This window comes from Benincasa hispida, chromosome 12 (assembly GCF_009727055.1).
Source record: "Benincasa hispida cultivar B227 chromosome 12, ASM972705v1, whole genome shotgun sequence".
NCBI lineage: Eukaryota > Viridiplantae > Streptophyta > Magnoliopsida > Cucurbitales > Cucurbitaceae > Benincasa > Benincasa hispida.
The window spans coordinates 80,020,788-80,034,534 of record NC_052360.1 but is presented as its reverse complement, the minus strand read 5'-3'; positions in this window follow the sequence as shown (position 1 = coordinate 80,034,534).

The following is a 13,747-nucleotide window of genomic DNA, read 5'->3' as shown; positions in this document are numbered from 1 at the left end:
GCAAAACCACCGTCCAGATCTGTGTCAAGACGTTAACACTCTTCTATATTTGTTTCTATCTCTTTTCATCACTTGTACTCATCTTTTTAACCTTTATCATTCACACCATGTATCAGACGCTTAATCGTTGTATTAAATGTTATGATCTATCACATACCACGATCCTTTGAATAAACTTCACAGTTAGTCTCGAACTCAGCATCATGTATATCATATATCTTGTATCTTGCATCACATTAGCTTAGGTTTATTTTCATCGCAATTTATTTTATTAACGCAACTTTAGTTTATCTGCATAATTTTACTTTACCACAATTTACTTTCCTGTACAAACACACAACTTTTATTAATTTCAAAAACCAGTCGCATATATCACAAATGTAAAACATTAACGATAACAATCCCTGTGTTCGACCTCGGATTACTTTGAGAAACTTGCGTTGGAATTATACTTGGTTTCAACGCAAGGAAACTTGTGACAATGCATAGCAGACTACAAGCATTCCATTAATAACGCATACATCTAGAAGTAGTATCGCATAAAGTGTATATAATCATAACACAACATCTACACTCCATCTCCATCTTTCCAAGTCATCAAGTTTATGGCAACATGAGCTTGTCTAATTCACATTCATCATTGTCAATGTCCATATATGCTTAAAGATATAAAAATAGCGTTACAAGTTTATGGCGTCGTTGCTGAGGACATGAGCTTGAATCATGCATCATATATCATAGTGCACATGCCTAAAATAGAATCATCAAATTTTGCATTACACTGGCCAAAGGTAAATGATAGTGTAGAGTTTGTACGCAACAAACCGAGCTAAACGATCGCATAGCTTTTGCTAGACGATCGCATAGTTTTATCTAAACGATTAGGCATCAACCTATATGATAGGTCTCCGACTTCTCCCACTTGCCCAGTCGTGTACACGATCGTTGTTTCCTCCATTCGTCTGTCTCACACCAAGTCCGAATAGAGCCCACCCTCTAGATTCTCACACCAAGAATACCAAGGTCGCCTTGTTTGTGGTGTCAGACTCAACTCGACACCGTTGAGATTTTCTGGAGGCCGTTCGTGGTGTTGTGGAGGCCGTTCGTGTTGCAGAGGAGTTCGTGACTAAGGAGATCGCTGAGAACGAGCGTGATGTGTTCGTGCTGTGTTCATGCAGTGTTGCGGTCGTGTAGATCAGGCATTCGTGGTTGTTGTTGTTCGAGCGATCATAGTGCACATAAGATCGTAGAGACACTTCTGTTATTGTTCGTAGAGTTTGTCTCTCTTGTTCATTTATTGTTCATGCTGTAATTTCTGCATTGTAATTGTATAACCGTTTGTATTCAAGTCGACTGTAAATATATGTTCATTCATGATTGTAATTTGGAATAGTCTTGTTCCGCTACTCATGGAAATCTCATTTCCGATTTCCTTCATAGATAACCAGGGATTTTATGTTTATTTGTTTGTGGTAAAGAAAATAAAGCATAAAACTGAGCAAAATCAAGATGTGAAGTAAATATCATATATTATACAACACAAGCGTTCGTACAAACTGTTTACAAACTACAGGACACGCGACTTTAGGGCATCAACCCCAACAGTTACGACATCCAACTGATGCTAAAGGGTGGAAATGTTTTGATAGAGAGTTGCCTAAATTTGCTTCAGACCGAAGGAATGTTCGATTAGCCTTAGCTTTCAATGGATTTAATCCATTTGGGAATATGAGTACTGCATATAGCATGTGGCCCGTGATGCTTATTCCTTACAATTTGCCACCATGGAAGTGCATAAAGGAATCTAATTTTTTCATGTCTTTACTTAAACCAGAACCAAAGTCTTCTGGAAAAGAAATTAACGTCTATTTACAACCACTGATTGAAGAGTTGAAAGAGTTATGGAACAATGGTGCCCGCACTTACGATTGCATGTGTGGGGGTACTTTCAGTTACGTGCATGTTTGTTATGGACCATTAATGAATTTTCTCATATGGGGACTTGTCAGGATGGAGTACCAAAGGTTATCAAGCATGTCCCATTTGTAAACAAGATAGATTGTCATTTAAGGTAAGAGGAAAAATCTCTTTCATGGGTCATCGACGTTATCTTCTAGATAACTACAATTTGCGTAAGAGTAAGCAACATGATGGTAAATTGGAGCATAGACCTCCACCCGTTGTAATGAATGGAGATGAGATCCTAGAACAAGTCAGTGCACTAAACTTTCCAGTACTAAGTAAGCATCCATCCAAACGAGATAAGAAAAGAAAAAAAGACTATTAATTGGACAAAAAAAAAGTATATTTTTTAAGCTCTCATACTGGTCTAAACTAATGTTAAGACATAAGTTAGATGTCATGCATATTGAAAAAAAACATATGCGATAACTTGCTTGGGACTTTGATGAATATTGAAGGAAAAACGAAAGATACGACAAATGCCTGTTTGGACCTTAAAGATTTGAATATATGAAAGGACTTACACTTACAAAAAGAAAGATCTAAATGTGTAAAACCACATGCAGCATATACTTTTACTACAAGTGAGAAGCTAGATTTTTGTAAGTTCTTGAAATCAGTTAAGTTTCCTGATGGGTTTGCCTCAAATATATCACGATGTGTTAGTGTGAATGATGAAAAATTATGAGGATTAAAGACACATAACTCTCATATTTTACTCCAGCGACTTATTCCTATTGGTGTTCGAGCATACTTACGAAAGGATATGTATACACCTATTGTGGAGTTATATAAGTTTTTTTTCATGATTTATATGCGAAAGTAATATGTGTCACAAACTTAGACCGATTGCAATTAGATATTGTACTCATATTATGTAAGTTTGAAAAAAAAATTCCACTGGCTTTTTTTTTTATGTAATAGTTCATCTTGTTGTTCACTTGCCTTACGAAGCAAAGGTTGTTGTTCCAGCTACATATAATTGGATGTACCCTAGTGAGAGAATCTTGCGAACCTTGAAACAATGCGTAAGAAACGAAGCCCATCCCGAGGGTTCAATAGTAGAAGGATTTATCATGAAAGAATCTTTGACTTTTTGTTCCATATATCTATCTGGAATAGAAACTAGATTCAATAGAGACCCACATAATGATAATTCAATTCTCCATGGTCCAAGTTTTGGAGATTTTTATGTGTTTAGGAAAAATGTACGGCCATTAGGGGGGTCAATTGTAAAGACGCCTTCTGAAAATGAGAAAAGAATGACACATTGGTATGTATTGAATAACAGCTCTGAGATAACGTCTTATCATAGGTATGTTTCAGATCCTGTATGTTTAGTTAATATCCTTAGTTTTCAAAGTCGATATTATATCTAATGTTAAATTTATGACTAGGAAACATTTAAGGTTAATTCATACTCGATCAGACACAACTTCAGAATTATCTCAAAGTCTATCCTGTAGTTATGGTAACCACTTCAAATACGAGTGTTGTAGTGGATTTAGGAACTGCATTTGTTTGTTGTGTGGCTACCCTGCAGTTATGGTAGCCAGTTCAAATATGAGTGTTGTAGTGGATTTAGGAACTTCATTTGTTTGTTTTGTGTCTATCTTTCAGTTATGGTAGCCTAAACTTAGAGATGATGGAATATGTGTGTTTTAGTGTACTTGTTGCCACTTTGTGGTATAAATGACGTTTAGGTGGAACTAGAACGCCTTCGTAGCTTGGGGGGAGGGGGGGATTGTATATATTGTAATTGTTTTTTAGATTATCTAGAAGCCTAATTGTACACTTTAAATGAACTTTATTCTTGGATTTATTTGTAGGGATCCGAGAGTTGAGTTATATGCTTTTAGGACTATCTAATGACGGATTTAGCCTTGAAAGAAAGTTAGGTGGATTTAGAGGGGAAGGATTCACTTCGATGCTTTCTATGCATTTGTTTCTACTTTGTGGTTTAAATGACGTTTAGGTGGAACTAGGACACGTTCGTAGCTTAGGAGGGGAGGGGGGATATATATGTTGTATATGTTGCTCGTAATGTGGGGAGAGGTTCACGTCTTAATTATAACCATTTTAATCACTTTTTAGATAGTAAAACCGTTGTTTGTGGTATTCATGTTTTAATTATGAACATTGACAACTTGTTTGTAGCTTGAGAGAGAGATAATTCCTCATAACCATTTTAAACATTTTGTTTTTCCTATTTCAGGTTGTTCGTGTAAATTCTTAAAGATAATTTTTTTGAAGATTGCAAGAAGATTTTGTGAAATGACTACTTAGTTTGGTTTAGTATCTTACTTATTTTGGCTTTTGGTATTTTGGCTTAGGGAAGATTAAACTTTTTTTGGTATAGGAGATTTGTAAGAAGTTAGAAAAGCTCAAATATAATTGTATATACAGTTTTTGTTAGTAAAATTTTATAGCTTGTGTATTGAATATTAGTCTTATTTTTAAATATATAAGCTTACTTTTATTGATTTGTTTGAAGATTAATTTTTATTTGTGCATAATTAGGTATTAAAGAAATAAAAAAATTGGTTATTTAATTATTACAATAAATATATAAAATTATAAACAATTTATGCCGACACAAATAAACGTGGGCAGAAATTTACATATTGAATTGAAATTTTGTTGTTTAGGACTATGCTTTTCCCGACGTAAATTGTATTTTATTGGAAAAAAACATATACCAATGCAAGCAGTTGTGTTGCCAAAAATAGTATTTATGCTGACGAAAATTATTTTCGTCAGGAAGAACTTCTCCCCACATGGATACGACGACGATTCTATCAATGCAAAAAATTTTGTCGACATAACCTATCCCAACGTTTTTTTGAGTGGGGGAGTGTGAAAATTCTTGTAGTGATCCCATGTGTTGCAGCACAGCGACTCTCTCATGATTGTATTCCATGCTTGATTATGACATCCCATTCTTCCTCAGATATATTGAAAAGTGTTAAAATAGTAACTATTTAAAGTGAAACTGACATTTTATCTTACTTTTATCTCTCAACAAAATTATAAATATCCTATATATAAAAGATTTAAAGGACTAAAATTTATTAACCTTTACTTTTGTGTTTAATAGATTAAAAATAGATTATCAAAATTTGTACTTTAAATTTAAATCTCAGTCCCTTGACTTTCAAAAAGTGTTCTATTTTGGTCTTTAAATGTTTAGATTTGTTGCAATTTGTTCTCTTTTAGTCCATTAGCTTTAGGGGAAAGTCATTTTAGTCCTTATTTTCTATTAACAAAAACAATGTAGTATCTATATTAACATATAAATATAAGCATGTATATTTAAGCCACATATGTTAAAAGATAGATATATATTAATTTGCAAGCAAAAATATTAAGTTGCAAAAATGAAAAGATCTAAACATTGTAGTATTTATGTTGACTCTACTTTGTGTTTTGCTCGAGAGTTCATATCATATGCCACAAAAAGAAATTTTAATTTCATATCTTATTAACTCTTTACATCGTGTGTCCATGACTCACGTAACTCTCTGAACTTAATAGTTTCACTCATTTCTCCAAACATCCCTATAAAAGATAAGCTTATATTTCTTACAACATTCAAGACACAACATGAATATTTTAAAAATTAATAATAAAAAATAGAATAAATTTGAAAGTAACTATAATGAATATAGTTCAACTGGCATAAAGTATATATTATCAACGTCGAAATTAGAGGATTGACTCCCTATTTCCACGTGATAATTAAAAAAAATATACCAAAATGAGATTTAAACTTGTATATTTTTTACAACATTCAACTTTCCAAGGTGCACACGTGCACAAACCAAAACCAACTAAATTAATTCCATACAAATTGTTTGTTTCTCTTAAATCATTCAGCCAAAAATACAATGGGTTATTTTTTTTTTCTTGACTAAAACAAATTACTCTCTTGCAATAAGGGTTTGTTTGGATTAACTTGAAAAAAAAAACTTTTTAAAAAACTCATTTTTATTTAAATTTTTGATAGAAAGCGTTTAAAATATGCTTCAAAATCTATTTTGAGTGGTTGTCAAATACTTCAATTTTTCTCAAAATGACTTGTTTTTTAAATTAAACACACGAAAATGTATTTCAATCCGAAGCTAATTCTATTTTGAGTGCTTTCATTTTTTAAATAAAAAATAGAATCAACACTATTTGAAAAGAATGAAAATAAAGTTGTTAGACTACTATCATGCAAAATTGTGGGACTCTAGATTTGACAAAACTTATCATTAAATGGAAGAAAAATGACAAGGAAAAGAAAAGGAAATTGAGATAATATATATCCAAATCTTTTATTATTATTATTATTATTTTAAAAAATAAATTAAAGTTTTGAAGTTGAAGGATGAAGCATTGTTGGGGCAGTTTGTTTGATGTGTTGTGGGACTCCAAAAACATCAATTCGTGGGTGTCGATTATGAGAGAGGCAGCCAATTGAGGCCACCATGTTCTTTATTATTTCTATAATTTTTTAAAAAACTATTATTTATCTTTTTATCCAATTTATCTACGCTCAAAATTAACTTATTATATATATAATTTTTATAAGGTGATCATTTTTACCCCTTTTTTATTTAAAAAAGAAAGAAAGAAAATACTTCTTAAGTTTTAGGAGCAATCGAAAATTCAATGTCTTTTCCAACAAAGAGAATATGAATAACTCAAGTAGTAAAATTATTACACCAAGTGTCCGACATTCTAAATTATAACCCATTTTTACCTTTTTAACTTGAGTAAATATGGTAACGTTCACATTTTGAAAACTTCCATATGTAAAAAATATATGTGAAAATATTATATACATTTAAATTTTTATATCATTGTAGTACTAGATATTTTTCTGACTCAAATCTGGTAAAAAAATTATTTTTGGTTAAATTCTTTTAACCCAAAATGAAAAGATTTTTCTTAAGATTCACATTTTACAAGTGTTATGTTATTAGTTTTCTTTTTCTTTAAAAAAGTTCATGTTTATTTGACAACATTGTCTTTTTTCCCTTTAAATCTAATTTGAAAAATAATGAAGACGCGTGAGAAGTACTATATCTCATTCTATTCTCTTTTTTTTTGTCGATTCGTTTCTTTTCAACAGTATCATATTTCTAATCGTCTATCACTATCATTATCACTCTTTAATGATCAATGGTTCAGTCCTTCACTCCCGTAGTTGTTGAACTTAAAAAATATGCTTTCATTTTATATCCCTAGTTTTAGTTAATCTTAAACAAAATAGATTAATATGTTTTTAAAGTTCTAATGAAATTTTACTCCCTAGTTCTTAAGCTACTCTTAAATTTGTGTTTAGTTGCCAATTACAGTATATTGTTTTCAAATTTACTTTAAAATACGTAGGAGAAGCAACCGAGAAGCACATGCACAAATTCTTCATTCCTCTTTATTTCGGTGAGAAATTGTCATAAATAACATATTTAAGTTCTCACTCTACAAAATTAGTACAATTTTTCAAAACTCAACCAAATAGCTTTTTTTCGGTCTATCTCGGGCGAGATTGACCATCGAAAATTAGTTTTAAAAAATTAGCTTTTCTAACTTATAGATTATTTTGGCTTAATGGGCCTTTCTCGATCGGAAAGAATACACCGAGATTTTAGTGATTTTTCCAAAATATTATGTGATCTTTCCTAAATCTTATACCAAATCTTATATATTTTCAAATTTTCTCCAAATTTGATTATATTTACCAAATATTTCATCAAAATCTTATGTAATTTTTTAAATCTTTAGTCAAATTTCTAATTTCCAATTCAATTTACCAATTATCCAAATGAATTTTTTAGATGGATTTCAAGTGATTGATTTTGATTTTTAGACTTTTGGAAAGATTGTTTTTTTTTTAAGAAAAAAAAGGTAAAATATAGAAAATATATAAAATCTCGGTATGAATCTCGGCAAATTAACACCAAGATCGGTGAATCTTGACAGATTAATACCGAGATTTTATATATTTTCCATATTTTACTTTTTTTTTTTTTTTGCAAAATTTAATCTTTACCAAAATGCAATCATCCATCTGGAAAAAAAAAATCTAATGAGTAAATTCATTTGGAAATTTAGAAATTCATATAATTATGAAACAAAAATTACATCAGAATTGAATATAATATTATAACTGAATTTGGAGAAAATTTGAAAATATATAAAATTTGGTATAAGATTTAGATAGACTATCTAATATTTGGAAAAGTTACTAAAATCTCATTTAATCTTTGCGAGGTGTAACAAAAAAGGCTCAAAAGAGCCAAAATAATGCCCAAAACAATCAATAAAATAAGTTAGAAAAAGTAAATTTTTTAACTAAATGATCGCGAGATCCACTCAGAAAAACTAGTTTAACAACCTTTCAAAAAGCATACTAATTTTGAAATATGGAAAGTTGAGGAAATTTTCCTATTCCATTCTCTTGTTTTCAATAAATTATTAAAGGATCGTCACATTGTGGTTGTGGTTGACAATTTTACACCACTATATCTTAGCCAAATCGAGCATAATTCAATTGACATATGAGTAATCACCATTGACCTAAAAGCTTAAACTGATAGGTAAAGACAAATTTAATGTCATATTATCTAACACTCTCCTCATTTGCAGGCTTAAAATATAAAAAATACCCAACAAGTGAAAATCTTTCCTTGGATCACTTGCTCTGATACCATATTAAATCATCGATTGATCCATAAGTTTAAGTTGATGGGTGAAGACAAATTTAATATTATATCATCTAACAACGAGTATATTAGAGAATACAAAATTTGTGATTCAAATTTTTATATCCCAATTATACTACCGTATATATATATATGTTACAGTTGTTAAGAGACAGTCACATTGTATAATTTTTCTTTCGGTCCCACCCAATGTGTTTCCTTTCATCAATGTCCTCTCTCCCTCTTTTTGAAGAGTTTAATCATCAGCGTTGTTGTTGTATGTCCCTTCCGGTTAACTATAACATCAATCACTTGAAGTCGTACTTCTACCAGTCAAATTTCAAATATATATATATATATATATATATACTATATATATATTATAGTATAAAAATAAAAAAAAATCTTGATGTTTATCATTCTTTAATTTATGCTTGAAATAATTATATTTCCACCTTTTGCTTTAAGAATTTAAAACCAGACTTTAATTTTTTTTTAATTTTTTTAAAATATATTTTTGTGTTAAAAGATTAATATAGTTTAATTAAACCTAAATTTCGTATTATCAATCTCAAAGTCGAGATTCAATTTTTCTACTTTTAGATATTGCCCAAAAAGAAAAATACTAAATCAATTCAAAAAATATTTACACTTTATAACAAAAAGTTTAAAAAAATGTTTTGTACTTTTGGAACTTTTTGTTATAAAATGTAAATAATTTTAAATATTTTTTTATATTTAAAAAAATCTCTTAGATTTATATAATCATTAGTCCCTAAACTTTTAAAATGATTTAAAGAGTCACGCTCAATGACTTTCAAGTATTTGTGTTTATTTAGTTTACAAACGTTGATAGTTTTGTATTAGATTATTAAAAATTTTCAATATTATACTCAATAAATCCTTGAAATTTCAATTTTGTGTTTAATAGATCATTCAATATTTTTTAAAATTCTCAAACTTATTAGAGACTGAATTGAAAGTTTAAAATTCTATGAGATATAAATAAAATACAATTATATATGTAATATATGGATTACTTTTAAAAAATGAAGATAGAAAAATCTATTAAACACAAAATTGAACTTTATAAACATTTTAAAGTACATGACCTTTTTGACAAAAAAAATAAATTAAAAACATATTAACACTTTAGAAAAGATGAAACGAGAACATCTAGCATGATTATTATTTTTAAAAATCTTTAATCTATTTAAAAATATAGAGATTTTTAAAAATAGAAAAAAATAAGGGAAACTATTTACACAAAATAACAAATTTTAATTTTTTTTTTGTTAGAGACTTATAAAAGTCTATCAATATCTATCTATAATAATTATAAAAATAAAATAATATTCATGTTTTCTAAATTTACTTTTATTTTTCCACTTCCCCCCACTCTTCACGTTTTTATCATTTTTAAGTCTACTTCTAAATAAATTATAGATTGAACTCATAAAATTTTGGAAAAGATGGTGTCAAATTAATCCATATAAACATAAAAGAAAATATCTCTGTAACTCTAAATTTTAATGTCAAATGAAGTGTGAGATCAAGAAAATTCATGAGATTTTTGTATGAACATCCTTTCTCAATTCTTTAAATGATTAATGATCCGTCCTTCATAAACATATGAAATTGAACTTCATGTTTGTGTCAAAGCACACTATCAAATTTTATAATATATCACGTTAGGAAGGATTATATGTCTTGTAATTCTAATGCGATGATCATCTCTATTATAATCTTGAATTTTCTCACACAACACTACCACGTTTTATATTGTATTGCGTTAGAGATGATCATGTAGAAATATGAGAAAAATAAAGTTCGCGATAGAAATGACTCTCACGTTAAGGGCTACGATAGACATGACCACTATTAACACAATACGATTTAAAACGTGATAGTGCGCTATGATGTAAACATAATGTTAGATTTCATACATTTGTGGTGGATCGTTAATCATAAATGTGTCAGCGAAAAGGTCATACACAAAAATTCAAAATTTCTAATACTCCTATACTATCATACTCCTTTTATTTACATTATAAAATTTTATTTATAAATATCACTAAATTCCACTCTATTTTTAAAAAAAGCATGTTAGTTGATAAATGGAGTATGAAAAATGTAGTAAAGGGAATTCTCCACATAAAGGTCTTATCGCAAAATTCCATTTTTTTTCCCACATGCTAGTGGTGTTTTGTCTCTTAAAAAAAGAAAAAAAGACTTTTCCAATAAGTCTTTGATTGTTTTTTTTTTTTTTTTTAAAGGAAAATGAAAATTTCCAATAAGTCTTTGTTTGTATCTTAGTCATTAGTGTGTTTTCCGGTGGAATATTTAAAAGGCTTTAATTTTTTTAAATTAAAAATATTTTGATCATCGAAATCGACGGCGGATTGGTCGACGAGAAGCGACAACGTGGGGTGGGGATGGACCACGACAACCTTTTTTCAAACACGGCTTATTCGTTGTTTTTTCTTTCTTTTTGGTAAGCTGGTTGTAACGGAAAACACGTTTTTAGCTAATAATTCCAAATTTTTTATTTTCTTATATAATCATTCTTGAATTTAAATTAATATAGGCTATATATTTCAAATATAATTATCAAATTTCTTTTTCTAACCCGACGGTCATCTAACTCATTTACATCAAAAGTGAATTTAACTTAGTAGTATTAGCATGATTCTCGTCCAAAAAAGTTGAAAAGATTCAATTTCTCACTTCGTAGTTGTTGTACCATAAAATACTCGTTTAGAATTACAACCTCGAAAGAATAAAGTTAAAGACTTTAAATTTACGATGTCCACCATCTACATACTGTTGAATATATATATATTTTTAATTCAACGACATGTGAGGATAGAGATTTTGAATTTTAAACTATTTAGTTGAGATTATAATGTCTTGACGAATTTAACATTGTTTAATTGACAAATATAATTGTTAATAATCAGTAGGATTTAAAAAGTTGATGTGTCACAGGACAATTTGAATTTTGTTCCTAAACTTATCAATTTTGCTTAAAGATATGTTAGTTTCACATGTAAAGTAAGAGTGAATGATGAACCGAAAACCTTGAAAATACTACTCATTCAAAATAGTTATAAATACATAATTTTGTATTAATAGTTTTTTCTAAATTTTTCGAGATAACCTAGTCAATGAAATAATTTAATTGAGAAACTTTAACAGGGGTAAACATTAAAGTTTTGATAAGGCCAACAACTAGACAAGAAATACTTTAAAAAAAAAAAAAAAGAAAAAAAAAATCAGTGGTACTAAGATTTAATTAACTAATTATTTATTTATTGCTAAGAGTTGTCTTCAATAAAACGTCGACTTCATGAATTCTCTTCAATGGATATTGTGTTAAGTATTTTTGTATATCTAATTTTTCTCCTTTTAAAAGACTTTGAGTTGATCAAACATTTTTTTAGATATTAAATATTTTGCATAAGAAAAGATTTTTAGTTCAACGACACGTGAAAATGTATATTTTGAATTTCAATGTTTTGGTTGATATTTTAATATCTTAGTCAACTAAATTATATTCACATTGATGAATATAATTCTCAATTTAGTTTTTAATTTTTTTAAAAAAAATAAGTTTTTAATGTGAAAATTTATCGATAATATCTTGATGTACTTTAATTAAATATAACAATTTAATTCTAATTGAGTTGAGCTCTTAATGTTGGCATCTTTTGCTTAGATTGATTTAAGGCATTATGTACTATTGAACTAAGAATAGGTTAATGTCCAAATATGTAATAATATACAATTTTTTTCATTGGCAATTTATTTTTACGAAATAGTTACTTAGGCTTATTTGATAATAATTATATTTGTATTCTAGAATTTAAAATTTAAGTTTATTCTCCATATTTAAAATCTTAATTAATTTTTTAAATAAAAACAACAGGTTCAAATTTTGGCTTGAATATTAAAAACAATGGTAAAATATAGTTGATATATGACAAGACAGAGAAATTTATGAGCAGTGTTGCATACAGTTTTTAAAAAACAAAAAATCAAATAAAAATGAAATCTTAATTAATAATTTTTAATATGTGATAAAATATTTAATTATTTTAAAACATTAAGGACCATTTTGAGAATTACTTGAATAATATTGGTGGCTATATGGTATATTTAGCTTTATTATTATCATTATTATTTTTAATTTGTTGATAAGAGTTTGATTTGCTTCAATAAAATATTTAGTTCGTGAAATCTCATCGATCAACACTACATAAAGTATTTTTGTATTTCTTTTTCGTTTTCGTATAAACAAAAGCCTTTAAATAGATTTAAGAAGTATAATTATTTAAGTTTCCATCATCCAAATATTTGTTTTTTTTTTTTTTTGTTTCTTTTTTGTAATTTGTTTGGTATTTGTCTAGTGTATTTTTTTTTCAAAAAATAAAAAATAAATAAATAAAAAGAACTATCATCCAACTTGAAAGTTTGATTAAATCCCACCAATTAAGCATATTAATTTGTTCTTTTAAGTGTTTAGTCAATGTATTTATTCAACTTAAATTTTCAATACATCGAGGATAAAAATAAAAGTTTATTTATAAGGTCGAGACCAAATAAAGAATTACTTAAGAGATTAGGAATAATATGATTTATTAACCAATCAATTAAGGTTCCTTTAGTAACAATTTAGTTTTTGGTTTTAGAAGATTAAACTTGTTTTTTCTTCATTTTTTTACCATGATTTTCATTTTTATTAAATTAAAGAGTTGGATTCTTAACCAAATTCTTAAAATAAATATTTTTTTTTTCAGAACATGGCTTCATTATAAGAAAATATCGGTAAAAAGTAAAATAAAACAAAAAAAATCAACATGAAAGAAGTGCTTTTAGACCTAATTTTAAAAAAATGAAAATAAAAAATCAAATAATTACTAATTATTATGTGGAGTCTTCGTTTAAGAATTAATTTGTTTGGATAAACATCTACATCTAAAAGTTATTCAATGAATTTTTTTGTAAAGTATTTTTATATTTCATTTATTTTTTATGGGTAAAATGACTTTGAATAGGTTTAAGAATTGTAATTTGAGTACATATGTTACCTTAGT